This window comes from Nerophis ophidion, linkage group LG28 (genome assembly GCF_033978795.1).
Source record: "Nerophis ophidion isolate RoL-2023_Sa linkage group LG28, RoL_Noph_v1.0, whole genome shotgun sequence".
NCBI classification, from domain to species: domain Eukaryota; kingdom Metazoa; phylum Chordata; class Actinopteri; order Syngnathiformes; family Syngnathidae; genus Nerophis; species Nerophis ophidion.
This window is the reverse complement of record NC_084638.1, coordinates 7,449,218-7,468,360: the sequence shown is the minus strand read 5'-3', so window position 1 is coordinate 7,468,360 and position 19,143 is coordinate 7,449,218. Positions and strand designations below refer to the sequence as shown.

The following is a 19,143-nucleotide window of genomic DNA, read 5'->3' as shown; positions in this document are numbered from 1 at the left end:
CTGGCGTTTGCTTGTAATTTAAACTACTATAAGCGTTTAGGAATATGTGAGTGTACACTTTTTTTTTTTCTCCTCTTTTTTTTTTGGCCGGGGCTGACTGGATCCTCCGACCCCAGATACAAGCAGGGAGAGGCGGGGAGGGAGGCGCTGACAGTCGCTAATACGTACCCTTTGAATTTCACCGAAACTCCTGGCGTTTGCTTGTAATTTAAACCACTATAAACGTTTCGGAATATGTGAGTGAGTGTACACTTTTTTTTTTTTTTTTTTTTTTTTTTTGACCGGGGCTGACTGTATTTCCGACCCCGGAGACAAGCAGGGAGAGGCGGGGACGAGGCGCTGACAGTCGCCGATACGTACTGGATGGAGTTCTCAACTATGGATTAGCCTAGGAACAAAGGCTGTTATTGGGTCTTTTATAATGATTAATCCAAGGTTAATCCCCCCCCCCCCTAAAAAAAAAAAAAAAATCCCCCCACGTAGTTGTGTTTACTCGCTGCGGACAAAGAGACGCGGACGACACCGACGTGGAAAACACCTTCTGGCGGCGAGTAGACCCAAGCCGCCAGGGTACTTCCAGCCAACATTTTAAATCCGTGCGTTGGCCCGGACGCATTCCGCACTAAAGGCTCCCGGTTGAGATGATCGATAATCGTTTCACATTTCCAGCTCTGCAGAGAGGATGTTTTCAAACAAAGGGCCATTCTGCAAATCTCCTTCCATTAGCGTCATGGCCCCCCCTCGCAACTCCAGCTTCTACATGAGCACATCTGATGGGATTGGAACGCATGAATAGTAAAGAAAAAGAGGAATGTTATTGGGCTCCCCCCTCCCCCCACTCGTCTGTTTACATGCACAACATCCAAATGATTGCATTCAATTGGTTCAAAAGTAGAATTTACACACACGAGTGTCGCCCAGAATGCATTGCTGCTGGTGGTTGTGTTCTGAGTATGAGGTGTGTTAGGACAAGAAACCGTCCCAGAATGCATTGCCGATTGATGGCTGGCGTTACAATAATGCCGCATCTACACTACGCCGGATAACCCCTTAAACAAATAATTACTTTGCCCAGGCCCCGTTTCGGCCACACTAAGGCAGTAAAACGGCTGATTGAACAAAACAGAAGTCATGGTCATGGACCAGCTAGCTTTCCAATCAGCTAAACAGACTCAATAAAGTGACGTTGACGTCACACATGGGACGGTTTAGTAAGTAAGAATAGTTTTAGTTGTATATTGTCCCTCATATTGTAGATATATGACACATGTTACTGCATACGTCAGCAGAATAAATAGGAGTCTTTGTTTGTTTACTAACTACTAAAAGACGAGTTGTCTAGTATGTTCACTATTTTATTTATGGACTAAATGACAATAATAAACATATGTTTCGTGTACCCTAAGAGTTTTTTGTTCAAATAAAGACAATAATGACATTTTTCGTTATTTGGAAAAGTATCAAAGTATCCAAATACATTTTGGTACTGGTACAAAAATATTGGTATCGGGATAACCCTGGCTTCACGGTGGGAGAGGGGTTAGTGCGTCTGCCTCACAATACGAAGGTCCTGCAGTCCTGGGTTCAAATCCAGGCTCGGGATCTTTCTGTGTGGAGTTTGCATGTTCTCCCCGTGAATGCGTGGGTTCCCTCCGGGTACTCCGGCTTCCTCCCACTTCCAAAAAACATGCACCTGGGGATAGGTTGATTGACAACACTAAATTGGCCCTAGTGTGTGAATGTTGTCTGTCTATCTGTGTTGGCCCTGCGATGAGGTGGCGACTTGTCCAGGGTGTACCCCGCCTTCCGCCCGATTGTAGCTGAGATAGGCGCCAGCGCCCCCCGCGACCCCAAAGGGGAATAAGCGGTAGAAAATGGATGGGATAACCCTACTAGCATCTAGTCTAGACTTGACCAATCCAAGGCCCCTTCTTCACTAAACCAGCTAAGGTCATCCAGGGTAAATCCCACCTAATCTAATCCTTGTCCGCACACAGAATGGTCGTTTAAGACCCCCTCCCGCCCTCCGTCAGCCGACCTAGTACGCATACCTGGAAAATCCGCAGGTCATAGTCATAGTTGTGTGCAAGTTCTTCAAAATGTAACTTATCTGAACAATATCCAGTGTTGTGCTATTTCAATGAACTGGAATCCAGGGCCCTATGGTAGTGAATCACACCTGAGACATCATTAATTAATCACATCTTTATTAGACACGTAAACAATGAGATTAAGAACGTCTGATAACAATCAAACTAGGGATCTAGATAACTGGTCTTTTGCCTTCACCTTCATTGTCCATTCCTTTTTGCTGACTTTTGGACCTAGACCAGTGGTTCTTAACCTGGGTTCGATCAAATCCTAGGGGTTCGGCGGAGCTTACAACGCGGGGGTCGAGACACACCTGACTCATCGTGTAAATAAAAACTTCTCCCTATCGACGTTGTAATGGATACCCCCAGAGACTGTTCTCTCGAATTTTCCAACTGATTTTCAGGCGTGTAATTTGTTGTGAGTTCATGCACTGGGTTAGTTTTGTTCTTTGAACAAGGTGAAGTTCATGCACGGTTCATTTTGTGCACCAGTAAAAACAACAACTTACTGTTGAATTTGAAAAAAATATATCGATATTTTTCACTACAGAAGGGTTGGGTTGATGCTAATATGAAACTCGTGGGGTTCGGTACCTCCAACAAAGTAAAGAACCACTGACCTAGACGTTGAGTCCGCAACATACATGGCGGACAGTAACTTAAACCCAAGCAGAGGACTAAAATGTTGTGTTATTGTTAGTGCCAGAGTGCCATCTATTGGATGAGTTAGCTCACGGCTGGTTTTGTGGGTTAAAAAAGTACTCTGTTTGGATGCCCGTAGCGTTTTTGTTCGAAATGATGTGTCATTGAGTTTGTAAGTTTTGCAATATAACTAAAACGATTCATGCTTACTACGTCGTCCCAAGTGTGTTGTCCGTAGGAGTGTTTTCATGCATGTTTGTGCGTGCTATTACAATGTTAGGAAGCTAGCTTCATTAGCATTAGCATGCTAACACATTTATATGTGTCTGTGTTAGTGTTATTAACTTACAATTAAATTCTTTTTTGTATGGTTTCAGTTTCACAAATTCCTCAGTAAATTCACCGAAACGTCACCGTGGAGTTATTGAGTCTGTTTAGCTTGTTGGAGAGCTAGCTTTCGCAGCTAGCGTGTCCAAGACTATGACTTTTGTTTTGTTTAATCCACCGTTTTACTGCCGTGTTGCAGACACCGTTTAGTGGGGAAACAGCATGTGACGTATTATGTGACGTACGAGGTGACAGAATGTGACGTATGAGGTGACAGAATGTGACGTATGAGGTGACAGTATGTGAGGTATGAGGTGACAGTATGTGAGGTATGAGGTGACAGTATGTGAGGTATGAGGTGACAGTATGTGACGTATGAGGTGACAGTATGTGACGTATGAGGTGACAGAATGTGACGTATTATGTGACGCATGAGGTGACAGAATGTGACGTATTATGTGACGCATGAGGTGACAGAATGTGACGTATTATGTGACGTATGAGGTGACAGAATGTGACGTATTATGTGACGCATGAGGTGACAGAATGTGACGTATTATGTGACGTATGAGGTGACAGAATGTGACGTATGAGGTGACAGAATGTGACGTATTATGTGACGTATGAGGTGACAGAATGTGACGTATGAGGTGACAGAATGTGACGTATTATGTGACGTATGAGGTGACAGAATGTGACGTATGAGGTGACAGTATGTGACGTATTATGTGACGTATGAGGTGACAGAATGTGACGTATTATGTGACGCATGAGGTGACAGAATGTGATGTATTATGTGACGTATGAGGTGACAGTATGTGACGTATGAGGTGACAGAATGTGACGTATGAGGTGACGGTATGTGGCGTATGAGGTGACAGAATGTGAGGTATGAGGTGACAGTATGTGACGTATTATGTGACGTATGAGGTGACAGAATGTGACGTATGAGGTGACAGTATGTGACGTATTATGTGACGTATGAGGTGACAGAATGTGCCGTATTATGTGACGCATGAGGTGACAGAATGTGATGTATTATGTGACGTATGAGGTGACAGTATGTGACGTATGAGGTGACAGTATGTGAGGTATGAGGTGACGTATGAGGTGACAGTATGTGACGTATGAGGTGACAGTATGTGAGGTATGAGGTGACGTATGAGGTGACAGTATGTGACGTATGAGGTGACAGTATGTGACGTATGAGGTGACGTATGAGGTGACAGTATGTGACGTATGAGGTGACAGAATGTGACGTATGAGGTGACAGTATGTGACGTATGAGGTGACAGTATGTGGCGTATGAGGTGACAGAATGTGAGGTATGAGGTGACAGTATGTGACGTATGAGGTGACAGTATGTGACGTATTATGTGACGCATGAGGTGACAGAATGTGACGTATTATGTGACGTATGAGGTGACAGTATGTGACGTATGAGGTGACAGTATGTGACGTATGAGGTGACAGTATGTGACGTATGCAGGCGGGCCAGGAAAGTACCCGCACTCTTTTGTTTAATGAAGCCACGCTGTTGTAACACTGTCTTGCTGAAATAAGCAGGGGCGTCCGTGAAAAAGACGGCGTATGTACCTTTCAGCATTAATGGTGCTTTCACAGATGAAGTGAAGTGAATTATATTTATATAGCGCTTTTTCTCTAGTGACTCAAAGCGCTTTACATAGTGAAACCCAATATCTAGGTTACATTTAAACCAGTGTGGGTGGCACCGGGAGCAGGTGGGTAAAGTGTCTTGCCCAAGGACACAACGGCAGTGACTAGGTTGGCAGAGGCGGGAATTGAACCTGCAACCCTCAAGTTGCTGGCACGGCCACTCTACCGACCGAGCTAAACCGCAGATGTGTAAGTTACCCATGCCTTGGGCACTAATGCACCCCCATACCATCACACATCAATCAATCAATCAATCAATGTTTATTTATATAGCCCCAAATCACAAATGTCTCAAAGGACTGCACAAATCATTCCGACTACAACATCCTCGGAAAAACCCACAAAAGGGCAAGGAAAACTCACACCCAGTGGGCAGGGAGAATTCACATCCAGTGGGACGCCAGTGACAATGCTGACTATGAGAAACCTTGGAGAGGACCTCAGATGTGGGCAACCCCCCCCCCCCCCCCCCCCCCCCCCTCTAGGGGACCGAAAGCAATGGATGTGGAGCGGGTCTGACATGATACTGTGAAAGTTCAATCCATAGTGGCTCCAACACAGCCGCGAGAGTTCAGTTCGAAGCGGATCCAAGACAGCAGCGAGAGTCCCGTCCACAGGAAACCAGCCCAAGCGGAGGCGGATCAGCAGCGTAGAGATGCTGGCTTTTCAACTTTGCGTCGATACCACTCTGGTTTTTGATTGATTGATACTTTTATTAGTAGATCGCACAGTACAGTACATATTCCGTACAATTGACCACTAAATGGTAACACCCGAATAAGTTTTTCAACTTGTTTAAGTCGGGGTCCACGTTAATCAATTCATGGATGGTTCACTTCTCCATTGGTCCGGATGACACTATGTCGAATATTTCCAAAAATGATTTGAAATGTGGACTCTTTTCCACTTTGCATCAGTCCATCTTAGGTGATCTCAGGCCCAGAGAAGCCGGCGGCGTTTCTGGATGTTGTTGATAAATGGCTTGAAATCCCTAAATTTCTTGCAATTGCACTTTGAGAAACGTTTTTCTTAAACTGTTTGACTATTTGCTGAAGCAGTTGTGGACAAAGGGGTGTACCCCGCCCCATCCTTTCTTGTGAAAGACTGAGCATTTTTTGGGAAGCTGTTTTTATAGCCAATCAGCCTGCACACCTGTGGGATGTTCCAAATAAGTGTTTGATGAGCATTCCTCAGCTTTATCAATATTTATTGCCCCCTTTCCAACTTCTTTGTCACATGTTGCCGGCATCAATTTCTAAGTTAATTATTATTTGCCCCAAAAAATAAAGTTTATGAGTTTGAACATCAAATATGTTGTCTGTGTAGCATATTCAACTGAATATGGCTTGAAACTGGTTTGCAAATCATTGTATTCTGTTTATATTAGTCCCCAACTCCTATGGAAACAGGGTTTGTACATAACTTTGTATTTGTTTTAAAAAAAAGTGACTTCCCTTTGGGTATGGCCTGCCGTTGACAATTTAAGGAACAAAACCAGCCCTGTGCTGAAAAGCAAACACCTCCGGTCTCACCTGCCTCTCCACTGATTGTCATCGCCCCCAAGGTCAGTCACAGCGGGCGGACGCACGGTTTTGTCTCTCTGTCAACAAAACACGAGACCGGTTAAATAGTTGTGTGACATCAAGATAAGATTTTGGCCTGCGCCTGGGTTTGTGGCCCAGGGGAACCAGTTTCTGTCGCATTTTTCGCTGGCGAAATAGCAGCAAGTGCCAGGGATTTTCAACCACCCTGCCCTGAGATATTGTCTGGTTTGCCTGGGAAATGATGCAACTTCACCTAACTGTTCCAAAATATATGTTTTTGCAAATCAATAGTCATGATAAACTTTCTCCCAGTCTCGACCAGTGTCGTCTACAAGCTTCCTCAGCATGGACTTCAGGGTTTGGTTGAGGCGTTCCACCAACCCGTCGGTTTGTGGATGATAGGGGGTGGTGCGAATGCCAGTAATTCCAAGTTGTTTGTGAAGCTGGTTCCTTGATCCGTGATTATTTCATCTGGAATTCCTACTCGTGAGAAGAACTGTACAAGTGCAGAGATGACTCTGGGAGTCTTGATACTCCTTAGTGGGAAGGCCTCAGGGAATCTGGTGGCGTAGTCACAGAGGACAAGGATGTATTCATGGCCTCCACTGCTTTTATCCAGGGGTCCAACGATATCCATTGCAATCCTCCGGAAAGGAACATGGACTAGTGGGGCTTTCTCAGGTCGTCTCGGAGAGGTTTTCTAGCACTGCAGACAGGTTTGACAGTACTCAATAACATCTTTGACCGTCGTAGGCCAAAAGAAGCGAGCTTTGACTCGAGCAAGATTCTTGTCTTGCCCAAGGTATGGAATGAGCAAGATGCAGTACAAGGGGCCTACAGCAGGTAGGGACCACCATGCGATTCTCTTGCTGATCTGCTACATACAGGACTCCGTCCTCCAGGACATACTTTTCACCCTGGTCGGGCTACAAGGGGATGTTAGCATATTTCACTTTAGCCAGCATGGGGAGCCAGTGAGACATTAGCTCTCGGATGTCTTCAGGTACCTGCCACTCTTCATCAGGTTTCAAGCTTGACACATCACCAAACTGTTCTTGGCCGGGTAATCTCGTAAAACTGCATATCAGTAGGTGGCAGTTCATTGCTTTGTAGAAGTGGGAACGCGTCAAGGATGGTTTGTCGTGATCCCAATACGCAGAGCCCGGCGGGAGACAGTGTGCAGGTAAAAAGGTATGCAACGCACATCCATCCATCCATCATCTTCCGCTTATCCGAGGTCGGGTCGCGGGGGCAACAGCCTAAGCAGGGAAACCCAGACTTCCCTCTCCCCAGCCACTTCGTCTAGCTCTTCCCGGGGGATCCCGAGGCGTTCCCAGGCCAGCTGGGAGACATAGTCTTCCCAATGGTTCCTGGGTCTTCCCGTGGCCTGCTACCGGTTGGACGTGCCCTAGGGAGGCGTTCGGGTGGTATCCTGACCAGATGCCCGAACCACCTCATCTGGCTCCTCTCCATGTGGAGGAGCAGCGGCTTTACTTTGAGTTCCTCCCGGATGGCAGAGCTTCTCACCCTGTCTTTAAGGGAGAGACCCAAACTCATTTGGGCCGCTTGTACCCGTGATCTTATCCTTTCGGTCATAACCCAAAGCTCGTGACCATAGGTGAGGATGGGAACGTAGATCGACCGGTAAATTGAGAGCTTTGCCTTCCGGCTCAGCTCCTTCTTCACCACAACGGATCGGTACAGCGTCCGCATTACTGAAGACGCCGCACCGATCCGCCTGTCGATCTCACGATCTCGATCTAAGGTATGCAACGCTTAAACCAAAAATGAACAAAAGGCAAGTCCCGCTAGGAAAAGGCACTGAATCATACTGGCTATGTAAAACAAAAGTAAAACTGAACTGGCTACAAAGTCAACAAAAACAGAATGCTGGACGACAGCAAAAACTTACAGCAAGAAGGATAGCGTACGCACAACTTAAATAGTCCTGACTGCGAAAACAAAGCAGGTGCGGGCAATAGTTTAGTTCAGTTTCGTCTTTATTTGAAGGGACAATGCACAGAAACATTAAGCTCAAAGACAGATATGTTCTGTACTAGATTATAGCTAATTAGATAATTTCCATCTACAGTCCCTGGCTACCTAAATTAAAGGGATACAAAAATCATGCAATAAAATTTTTACAACAAAATCATACCATATCACATAATAAAGTCATAAAATGCCCTTTCATGGACACATACTTAATATATAATACAACCACACCTCATTTACATCAACACACAAATAGAATACATCATCATTTGTAAAAACAACCAAAAATTTACAACAAAAATGCAGTCATGGATAAATATAATACACATTAAGTTGATCTGCCCAACATAGTGGGCACCTTATTGACCGTGTGAGCAGCTTTGATTGCTCCAAAGCCTTTTTTTGTTTAACTTCAATTGTAAATGAAGAGTAATCTGTTAAACTTTTCAAGTTTGTTGTGAGTAACACTCAAAGGAAGGCGTGAAGCTGCTACAGGAAAACACCAACAAAACAGGAAGGGTCAGCAAAATAACAGTGCAAGACAGGAACTAGAGCACTACGCACAGGAAACAACAACCTGGTGGAGGTTCATTTTTTTAACCTTTTCTGCCGGTGGTGCGCCTCCATATTTTTTTAAATGAAAAAAATATGCCTTGGCTCAAAAAAGGTTGAAAAAAAAACTGTGTTAAGGAATGAACACGTTTCCATTAACAAATCTGTTGAAAAATGTGCTCACTTCCTGTGTTTTAAATATTAGCATTTTAAACATGCTTAACATGACTGCACGGAATTGACGCCGCGGCAAAATAAAAGCCGCCCCACCTCCAAAAATACTAGTTTTTCCAACCAAAGCGGCTAGCTTATGTTATCAATCAATCAATGTTTACTTGTATAGCCCGAAATCCCAAGTGTCTCAAAGGGCTGCACAAGCCACAACGACATTCTTGGCTCAGATCCCAGGCTCAAATCCCACATATTTATGTTGGCATTTAAAGTTAAAGTAGCAATGATTGTCACACACACTCTTGGTGTGGCGAAATTATTCTCTGCATTTGACCCCTCACCCTTGATCACCCCCTGGGAGGTGAGAAGAGCAGTGGGCAGCAGCGGTGGCCACGCCCGGGAATCATTTTTGGTGATTTAACCCCCAATTCCAACCCTTGATGCTGAGTGCCAAGCAGGTAGGTAATGGGTCCCATTTTTTGGGATTTGAACTCCCGACCTACCGATCTCAGGGCGGACACTCTAACCACTAGGCCACTGAGTAGGTTTGCGGTTAACAAAACATAAATATTTGTGTCGCTCACACGTGTACATCAACAATTTGCAGCCATGTTGTTACGATTCAGTGACAGACTGTCAGCTAGCCAAATTGCTATCATTAGCTAGCGACACTCCACCTGTGCAGCAGTCGAAATCATTAAGTATGACAGCTTGAAAAGAGTCCATTTAACAAATCCTAGAGTAGCGTGTGATCTATTCTTTGGTGGTTTGAAATATACGCTGGATCACTGGATCGGTTCGCAGCCGAGTGTGAAGCGACCGGAATGAGAATCAGCACCTCCAAGTCCGAGTCCATGGTTCTCGCCCGGAAAAGGGTGGAGTGCCATCTCCGGGTAGGGGAGGAGACCCTGCCCCAAGTGGAGGAGTTCAAGTACCTAGGAGTCTTGTTCACGAGTGAGGGAAGAGTGGATGGTGAGATCGACAGGCGGATCGGTGCGGCGTCTTCAGTAATGCGGACGTTGTATCGATCCGTTGTGGTGAAGAAGGAGCTGAGCCGGAAGGCAAAGCTCTCAATTTACCGGTCGATCTACGTTCCCATCCTCACCTAGGGTCATGAGCTTTGGGTCATGACCGAAAGGATAAGATCACGGGTACAAGCGGCCGAAATGAGTTTAGGTCTCTCCCTTAGAGATAGGGTGAGAAGCTCTGCCATCCGGGAGGAACTCAAAGTAAAGCCGCTGCTCCTCCACATCGAGAGGAGCCAGATGAGGTGGTTCGGGCATCTGGTCAGGATGCCACCCGAACGCCTCCCTAGGGGGGTGTTTAGGGCACATCCGACCGGTAGGAGGCCACGGGGAAGACCCAGGACACGTTGGGAAGACTATGTCTCCCGGCTGGCCTGGGAACGCCTCGGGATCCCCCGGGAAGAGCTAGACGAAGTGGCTGGGGAGAGGGAAGTCTGGGCTTCCCTGCTTAGGCTGCTGCCCCCGCAACACGACCTCGGATAAGCGGAAGATGATGGATGGATGGATGGATGGACACATACCCCATCCGCCCCATCCAAAACCCTTGATGCGAATCCCTTAGGAGTGATGGACGGCTGGGCAGTGCCTGAAAGGCTGCAACCTGCCACCGTAGCCCCAGCTCCCCACTCCCTTCTGTTGCAAGTCTGGAGATGTATGTTGTAATATGTCTAAGTGCTTTGCCATGGAGGGGTTTTTCCCGCTCCAGACTGGCCCCCCTTAGAACCCCTTGTTTTGTTTTTTACTCATCCTCCCCCAGCGTTGACCTTTTCCCCGTCTTTTATGGGCCGCCTTGTGGCAACTCATCAGCAATCCTGTTCTGTAACCCTGTCCATTGTTTGTTTGTCTCATCTTGAACGAGTTTGTGCTGAAAACAAAGGTCCGTTGTACTTGTGCAATGACAATAAAGACCTACTTACCAGGATGTTTTTGCACAGGGTAAGTTCGACACCCGATAAGGACTACGTGTATGGAAGATGACTATATTGAAAAATAAAAAAATAGATATTAAATCCCTGTTATAATATGGGAATGAGTATTGTGTAGTATTAGTCAGTACTTGGCGATTCTATAACCGATTCCTCTGATCTGGCTATAAACAAACAACGTATCCTTTAATTTGATTGATTGAGACTTTTATTAGTAGATTGCACAGTACATCAATCAATCAATCAATGTTTATTTATATAGCCCCAAATCACAAATGTCTCAAAGGACTGCACAAATCATTACAACTATGAATTCTTCGGAAGAACCCACAAAAGGGCAAGGAAAACTCACACCCAGTGGGCAGGGAGAATTCACATCCAGTGGGATGCCAGTGACAATGCTGACTATGAGAAACCTTGGAGAGGACCTCAAATGTGGGCAACCCCCCCCCTCTAGGGGACCAAAAGCAATGGATGTCGAGCGGGTCTAACATGATACTGTGAAAGTTCAATCCATAGTGGCTCCAACACAGCCGCGAGAGTTCAGTTCAAAGCGGATCCAAGACAGGAAACCATCTCAAGCGGAGGCGGATCAGCAGCGTAGAGATGTCCCCAACCGATACACAGGCGAGCAGTCCATCCTGGGTCTCGACTCTGGACAGCTAGTACTTCATTCATGGTCATCGGACCGGACCCCCTCCACAAGGGAGGGGGGGGACATAGGAGAAAAAAGAAAAGAAGCGGCAGATCAACTGGTCTAAAAAAGGAGGTCTATTTAAAGGCTAGAGTATACGGATGAGTTTTAAGGTGAGACTTAAATGCTTCTACTGAGGTAGCATCTCAAACTGTTACCGGGAGGGCATTCCAGAGTACTGGAGCCCGAACGGAAAACGCTCTATAGCCCGCAGACTTTTTTTGGGCTCTAGGACAGTACAGTACAGTACAGATTCTGTACGATTGACCACTAAACGGTAACACCCCAATAAGTTTTTCAACTTGTTTAAGTCGGGGTCCACCTTCATCAATTCACTTTCAACACAAGCTGAAAACGGCCTGATTTTTTTTCTTGGAAAGGACCGTCCACAATGCAACAGTCTGAACAATATTTGAACGTGCGGCTGGTTCAGGACTTTCAACTGTGTACACTCCTCTTACACACACATCAAGCAAAGTCCGTTGTCTGCCAGCCTCAGTCAACACTAATACTCCCGGATAGGAGGGAAGTGAGGTCATCAAGAACTCATCAACCCGTGTGTTCATAATCTGCTCTTAGCTCCCAGTCATAATTAGAACAATCAAAGCCAACCCCCCTCCCTGACACGCCACATGTATGACCAGAAGCGTCCATTCCAGACTATGATAAAGTCCTCTCAGGGAGTGGGAGGAAGGGAAACGAGGGGAGGTTAAGGGGGGTTCCTTAGCCTTGAGTCACGCTGTAGGATTATTGGGTCATGCTTTGTTACCCAGCTGTAGAAAAACCCCTTGTTCACAGAGAAGTGGGCTTGCAATGATCCGTGGTTCTGGCTCCAGAACGGTACGTAAAGGTGTATTAGGTCCCTGTTGCCTTTGGAAGAAACGGTGACTCTAACTTAGTGAAATAGCAGACTTCATCTGAATTCAACATTAGTCGGTAAGAAGTGCCTTCAAGTGCTTCTAAAAGGATCAAATGGCTCTTTTGTCACATTGCCAGCTGGCAAATGTCTGTTACGGAGCAAAGTTCTACCAAGCATACTTTGTTTTTGTTAAATTACCCTCCCGCCTAAGCTTAAAGGAAAGTAGGAGTGGCAATTTTGGTGGCACATAAAATTGTTTGGGGTAAACATTGCTTTAAGCTCCTTTTACATTAAGGTTATCCAGGGAAAATCCCATCTTCTTCCGCTTATCCTAGGTCGGGTCGCGGGGGCAACGGCCTAAGCAGGGAAACCCAGACTTCCCTTTCCCCAGCCACTTCGTCCAGCTCTTCCCAGGGGATCCCGAGGCGTTCCCAGGCCAGCCGGGAGACACAGTCTTCCCAACGTGTCCTGGGTCTTCCCCGTGGCCTCCTACCGGCTGGACGTGCCCTAAACACTTCCCTAGGGAGGCGTTCGGGTGGCATCCTGACCAGATGCCCGAACCACCTCATCTGGCTCCTCTCCATGTGGAGGAGCAGCGGCTTTACTTTGAGTTCCTCCCGGATGGCAGAGCTTCTCACCCTATCTCTAAGGGAGAGACCCGCCACTCGGCGGAGGAAACTCATTTGGGCCGCTTGTACCCGTGATCTTATCCTTTCGGTCATGACCCAAAGCTCATGACCAGTACTCTGGAATGCCCTCCCGGTAAAAGTTCGAGATGCCACCTCAGTAGAAGCATTTAAGTCTCACCTTAAAACTCATTTGTATACTCTAGCCTTTAAATAGACTCCCTTTTTAGACCAGTTGATCTGCCGTTTCTTTTCTTTTTCTCCTATGTCCCACTCTCCCTTGTGGAGGGGGTCCGGTCCGATCCGGTGGCCATGTACTGCTTGCCTGTGTATCGGCTGGGGACATCTCTGCGCTGCTGATCCGCCTCCGCTTGGGATGGTTTCCTGCTGGCTCCGCTGTGAACGGGACTCTCGCTGCTGTGTTGGATCCGCTTTGGACTGGACTCTTGCGACTGTGTTGGATCCATTATGGATTGAACTTTCACAGTTTCATGTTAGACCCGCTCGACATCCATTGCTTTCCTCCTCCCCAAGGTTCTCATAGTCATCATTGTCACCGACGTCCCACTGGGTGTGAGTTTTCCTTGCCCTTATGTGGGCCTACCGAGGATGTCGTAGTGGTTTGTGCAGCCCTTTGAGACACTAGTGATTTAGGGCTATATAAGTAAACATTGATTGATTGATTGATTGATGACCATAGGTGAGGATGGGAACGTAGATCGACCGGTAAATTGAGAGCTTTGCCTTCCGGCTCAGCTCCTTCTTCACCACAACGGATCGATACAGCGTCCGCATTACTGAAGACTGAATAATAATTACAAAAATATCAATGGCATATCAAATCAAATTCAAATAAACATTTTATGCCTTTGTTTCTATTTGCAATTTTCTTAGGTAAATATCAATTTTTTTCCATTTGAAAATAAAATAACAATAATGAATGAACCAAACATTCAAGCCTTGAAGTAGCAAGAGAAAACGCATGAATAAAACTTTAGTTATTGGTCAGTTTGCTGGAAGTTTCCCGGAAGACTTGGTGCTGCAAGGGTTTCTGGGTATTTCTTCTGTCGTGTTACGGTGCGGATGTTCACCCGAAATTTTTGTCATTCTTGTTTGGTGTGGGTTCGCAGTGTGGCGCATATTTGTAACAGAGCTAAAGTTGTTAATACGGCCACCCTCAGTGTGACCTGTACGGCTGTTGACCAAGTATGCCTTGTATTCACTTGAGTGTGTGTAAAAGCCACAAATATTATGTGACACGCTGTTAGTATGGAGGAAAAGCGGACGTGACGACAGGTTGTAGAGAACGCTAAAGGCAGTGCCTTAAAGGCATGCCCCCAATATAGTTGTCCAGGTGGAAATCGGTAGAAATTCGGGAGAATGGTTGCCCCGGGAGATCTTCGGGAGGGGCATTGAACTTCGGGAGTCTACCGGGAAAATTAGGAGGGTTGGCAAGTATGAGTATTAGCGGTGAATGCGGCGTTACAGCGGCGGGCCAGCTCTAATGCTAAATTGATATTGCCTCAAGGGCCAAATGAAATTACACGGCGGGCCAGAGTTTGACACCCATGTTCTACACTGAGGTTATCCAGGGTAAATCCCACCTAATCAATCAATCAATCAATCAATGTTTATTTATATAGCCCCAAATCACAAATGTCTCAAAGGACTGCACAAATCATTACGACTACGACATCCTCGGAAGAACCCACAAAAGGGCAAGGAAAACTCACACCCAGTGGGCAGGGAGAATTCACATCCAGTGGGACGCCAGTGACAATGCTGACTGACTATGAGAAACCTTGGAGAGGACCTCAGATGTGGGCAACCCCCCCCAACTAGGGGACCGAAAGCAATGGATGTCGAGCGGGTCTAACATGATACTGTGAAAGTTCAATCCATAGTGGCTCCAACACAGCCGCGAGAGTTCAGTTCGAAGCGGATCCAAGACAGCAGCGAGAGTCCCGTCCACAGGAGACCATCTCAAGCGGAGGCGGATCAGCAGCGTAAGAGATGTCCCCAACCGATACAGGCGAGCGGTCCATCCTGGGTCTCGACTCTGGACAGCCAGTACTTCATCCAAGGTCATCGGACCAGACCCCCTCCACAAGGGAGGGGGGGAAATAGGAGAAAGAAAAGAAGCGGCAGATCAACTGGTCTAAAAAGGAGGTCTATTTAAAGGCTAGAGTATACAGATGAGTTTTAAGGTGAGACTTAAATGCTTCTACTGAGGTAGCATCTCGAACTGTTACCGGGAGGGCATTCCAGAGTACTAACCTTATCCTTGTTCTCACACACACTATGGTCGTTTAAGATCCTCTTAACCCCTCCGTCAGCCGGCACAACGTAACCTAGGACGCATTTGCAGAAACTGTGCAGGTCATAGTCACCTCTAGTGTTACTTTGTGTGCAAGTTCTTAAATGTAACTTACCTGAACAATATCCAGTGTTGTGCTATTTCAATTAACTGGAATCCAGTGTGACTATTGTAGTGAACCACACCTGAGACGTCATTCATTAATCACATCTAAAAGTAAACAATGTGATAGAGAACATTTGACAACAATCAACCTAGGGATGTAGATATCTGGTCAGGACACTCCTCACTCTTTGGCCTTCAGCTTCATTGCCCATTCCTTTTTGCTGACTTGATACACTCTGGATCTAGACGTTGAGTCCGGACAACAACTGATACAGTCTGCTTTGCCAGTCTGAATGAATTCATTGTTTTCCGTAGTCTCACCTCGACAGCCAGGTAATACAAAGCACACGCTACCTTTTTTTTAGTCACATCCATGGGTGCCGGCATTCTCATCGACTCCTTCGACAAATGGAAAAGTAGAATGCTAGCTGACCCGGACATTGGAAAGTTCTCTTGCCGTCTGAGAAGTGTTGTATCCTAAATAGCTGCAATGGCTTTCTCTTAAGATAGTCATGTGTGATTTCCACAAGCGTCTGTCCATAGTTCCGGAGGTTAGCTCTGGTTGTTTTGACGCTGGCTGTGGCGCGTTCTTTCTGACGTCACTTCCTCTCCGAGCTCAGTTTGTAAACGATCAATGAGTCCATACAAAGTTAAGAGCCGGAGATTCTGTCGTAGGTTGCATAGGAGCGTGGTGATTGGCTCATGTGTTACCGAGGAGGTGTTTGCGTCTGTGGCGGCATGTTGAAATGATTTCACTGCGCTTGTTGAGGGATGACAGATCTGGATGATATATAATAAACAGTTTCTCTTTTAAGCATAGGTTGCATCTTTTATGACCACTGTTGTAAGGTGTGCTGGATGCACAACAGTGGTAATACATATACACATATATATACACACACACACACACACACACATATAGATACATACATACATACGTATATTCACATTAGGGCTGTCAAACGATTAAAATACTTAGTCTCGACTAATCGCATTTTGCTCATAGTTAACTCAACATTAATCGGGATTGATCGCAGATCGGTATAAATGTTCATAACTAATAAGTGTACCCTAGACAGACGTGTATACATACATAAATACTTATGTATACATTTATATATACAAACATATATACATATGTATATATGTAGTTGTGGGGAAAAATCACAAGACTACTTCATCTCTACAGAAGTGTTTCATGAGGGGTTCCCTCAATCATCAGGAGATTTTAATGGAAGCATTCACATACAATGGTTTATATAGGGCACAGAGTGGGTGGGTACAAGCAGGCGTAGGGTGTGGTGATTGGCTCATGTGTTACCGAGGAGGTGTTCCCGTCTGTGGCGGCATGTTGAAATGATTTCACTGCGCTTGTTGAGGGATGACAGATCTGGATGATATATAATAAACAGTTTCTCTTTTAAGCATAGGTTGCATCTTTTATGACCACTGTTGTAAGGTGTGCTGGATGCACAACAGTGGTAATAAAAGATGCAACCTATGCTTAAAAGAGAAACTGTTTATTATATATCATCCAGATCTGTCATCCCTCAACAAGCGCAGTGAAATCATTTCAACATGCCGCCACAGACGGGAACACCTCCTCGGTAACACATGAGCCAATCACCACACCCTACGCCTGCTTGTACCCACCCACTCTGTGCCCTATATAAACCATTGTATGTGAATGCTTCCATTAAAATCTCCTGATGATTGAGGGAACCCCTCATGAAACACTTCTGTAGAGATGAAGTAGTCTTGTGATTTTTCCCCACAACTACATATATACATATGTATATATGTTTGTATATATAAATGTATACATAAGTATTTATGTATGTATACACGTCTGTCTAGGGTACACTTATTAGTTATGAACATTTATACCGATCTGCGATCAATCCCGATTAATGTTGAGTTAACTATGAGCAAAATGCGATTAGTCGAGACTAAGTATTTTAATCGTTTGACAGCCCTAATGTGAATATACGTATGTATGTATGTATCTATATGTGTGTGTGTGTGTGTGTGTGTGTATATATATGTGTATATGTATATATGTGAAAGGGACAAGCGGTAGAAATAGGATGGATGGATATATATGTATATGTTTAATGTATATGTGTATATCTGTATATATATATGAGCGTTGTCTATCTGTGTCGGCACCCTGCGATCATGTGGCGACTTGTCCAGGGCGTACACCGCCTTCCGCTTGAATGCAGCTGAGATAAGCTCCAGCACCCCTGCGGCCTCGGAATGGACAAGCGGTAGAAAATGGATGGATATGTATATCTGTACATATGTATGTATGTGTATATTGTATGTATGTATATATATCTATATCCATCCAATTTCTACCGCTTATTCGTTTTTGGGGTCGTGGGGGGGCGCTGGCGCCTATCTCAGCTACAATCGGGCGGAAGGCGGGGTACACACTGGACAAGTCGCCACCTCATCGCAGGGCCAACTATATGTAGATATATATATGTATGTATTTATGTGTTTATGTATGTATATATATCTATATATAATATATATGTATAAATAATATATGTGTGTGTGTGTGTGTATGTATGTGTATATCTATATGTATATATCTATGTGTTTATGTATGTATATATCTAAATATATATAGATATATATATACAATACATATGTATAAATATATATATATATGTGTGTGTGTATGTATAAGTGTATATATGTATGTGTATATTGTGTATGTATGTATATATATATCTATATGTGTATATATATGTGTTTATGTATGTATATATATCTAAATATATATATACATAATTGGTAATGCCAGCCCTTCTTTTCGACAGTAATCACTACAAATAGACATTTTATGTGGTACTTTTACTAGTACTGTGATAATATTGATGTGTGTGTGTATATATATATATATCAATCAATCAATCAATGTTTACTTATATAGCCCTAAATCACTAGTGTCTCAAAGGGCTGCACAAACCACTACGACATCCTCGGTAGGCCCACATAAGGGCAAGGAAAAACTCACACCCAGTGGGACGTCGGTGACAATGATGACTATGAGAACCTTGGAGAGGACGAAAGCAATGGATGTCGAGCGGGTCTAACATGATACTGTGAAAGTTCAATCCATAATGGATCCAACACAGTCGCGAGAGTCCCGTCCAAAGCGGAGCCAGCAGAAAACCATCCCAAGCGGAGGCGGATCAGCAGCGCAGGGATGTCCCAAGCCGATACACAGGCAAGCGGTCCATCCTGGGTCCTGACTCTGGACAGCCAGTACTTCATCCATGGCCATCGGACCGGACCCCCTCCACAAGTGAGAGTGGGACATAGGAGAAAAAGAAAAGAAACGGCAGATCAACTGATCGCGATGAATTTGAGTTCGGTCTGTTAGCAATTTTACCTCGATGAAACATGTAGGAAGTGTCTATTAGAAGAGACCACAGTAGTTAGTACACGGTATGGAGGCAAGGGGGCTTGGTATAATCCTGCATGGGTCAATCTGACTTTGTGGACCATGATCCTAAGTGGGTCTGTGAATGTGTGTTTGTGTACGTTTCCCTGTGTTTTTGTGCAATTGTTTGTGT

At 45.2% G+C, this 19,143-nt stretch overlaps 1 protein-coding gene across 3 annotated transcripts in view; it reads left to right on the top strand.

Annotated features, from left to right (window-relative positions):
* zswim5 (zinc finger, SWIM-type containing 5) overlaps window positions 1–19,143 on the top strand; it is a 132,026-nt gene that overhangs the window by 1,540 nt on the left and 111,343 nt on the right. The gene's annotated exons all lie outside the window — the stretch shown is intronic.